We start from the raw sequence: 1,844 nt of genomic DNA, 5'->3' as shown, positions 1-1,844 counted from the left end.
GCAGATTGCTGGTGCCAGCTAATACCAGTTTTTTCTCCCTCTGAGCACCCCACCAAACTAGATTTCACAAGGCCCTGGCTTTGAGGTTGCTCTTGCATATGGAATACGTGTGCAAATGATGTGTATCAGCTGAGGTGGATGAGAGGGGAATTGCCCATCTTGTTCTCTTTCCCCTGCTGAGAGCCAGATAGAAGACAAAACTCTTAGAGGACTCAGAGGTCATAGGATGTAATGGTGTCAGCTAATAGAAGGAAACTGGACACTATAATGATTACATGAAAATGACCCATTGACCTAATCAACTGTATCTTCAGTTAAAAAATATACCTCTCTTGTGATTATCTACTGAAACTCTAGTATTGTTTGTTATGTCTGTTACTGTTTTTGCCCATGTGAACACTATGTATACCTCCATTATCTAATTTTCTGATGAAAGTCTAAGGCTCTTTGCCCTTCCCCAATGTGAGGATGCTGTCAGAAGGTGCTAGCTTTGAATCAGAGAGAGGAACCTCATGAAAACATGATCAGTGCTGGCACCTTGATTTCAGACTTCCAGGCTCCAGAACTAATACCCACATTTCAGTTTCTGTGTCTTTAGACAGTTTTAATTCATCATGAATCATCTGTCATCAGAAGAAATTCAGCTTAGGGCTCACCAGTTTACTGATGGTTCTCTGGGAAATACAAGGAAAATCCTGGTTTTAATCATTGAGTCTCAGGATGTTAAGAGTCAAGACTAAGACTATGCTGGATGAATAAGGGGTGCAAATAAACCATATACAGTAAGACATGGACCAAATAAGTAGAGCCATGAGAGAGGCAGAGAAAATTTTAGCAGAACTCAACAAGTGCTGAGGCCTTGGTATCTGCCCGTGTAATAGGATAAAAAAAGTTCCAGGCTGGTAAGGCTCATAAGGCAACAAAGAAGGATGCTAGAGACAACTCTTCCAACCAGGTAATATCTAAGCAGCCAGGCCATGTGACAAGTGGTCAGCCTTAGCAGGCAACCACAAGAGCCATCAATGGCAGATACATTAGACATATAACCAGGGGCATCTGGGTGACTCAGTCAGTTAAGCATCTGCCTTGGGCTCAGGTCCTGATGGCAGTGTCCTGGGATCTAGCCCCATATCAGGCTCCCTGCTCAGAAAGGAGTCTTCTTCTCTCTCTCCCTTTACCCCTCTCCCCTGCTCGTGGTCTCTCTCTCTCTCATATAAATAAATAAAATACTTTTTCAAAAACATAGCCAGAGATGCTAGAGAAGATGAAATGGAAGAGAACTGACTCAAATGAGCACTATCCTAGGAAATCTAAAAAAAAAAAAGGGGGGGGGGCGTGGACGTGAGCAATGAAATTGAGGCCAAAAATGGATAAATAGACCAGATCTCATAAAAGACTGATATCAACAAGGATCATATTAACATTACCAATATCAGAGCAAAGAACCTTATTGACAGCTAAAATGACTGCTACATTTCCTTATCATTTATTCACTTCTTACCTAACCCTTCAAGTCATTACCTTTTCAGAGTTTGAAATTTTGGTTCCATAGTCTTCTAATCAGAAGGTAATATGGAAGAAGGGCAGAGAGTAATAGCCTCTGTATTTTTTTGGTATGTTATATATTTCTATGTATTTTGTTTGTTTTTTATTTTATTTTATTAAAATTTGATTAATATATAGTGTATCACTAGTTTCAGAGGTAGAATTCAGTGATTCATTTGTTGCCTGTAACACCCAGTGCTCATTCCATCAAGTGTCCTTAATGTCCATCACCCAATTACCCACCTCCCCTACAGCAATCTCCAATTTGTTTCCTAGAGTTAAGAGTCTCTTATGGTTTT

At 40.2% G+C, this 1,844-nt stretch overlaps 1 pseudogene; it reads left to right on the top strand.

Annotated features, from left to right (window-relative positions):
• The first annotated feature begins 614 nt into the window (after window positions 1-614).
• On the top strand, window positions 615-1,461 carry LOC122907878 (annotated as a pseudogene).
• Window positions 1,462-1,844: the final 383 nt, after the last annotated feature.

Source organism: Neovison vison, chromosome 5, assembly GCF_020171115.1.
Source record: "Neovison vison isolate M4711 chromosome 5, ASM_NN_V1, whole genome shotgun sequence".
Lineage (NCBI taxonomy): Eukaryota > Metazoa > Chordata > Mammalia > Carnivora > Mustelidae > Neogale > Neogale vison.
This window is presented reverse-complemented; position numbering and strand designations above follow the sequence as displayed.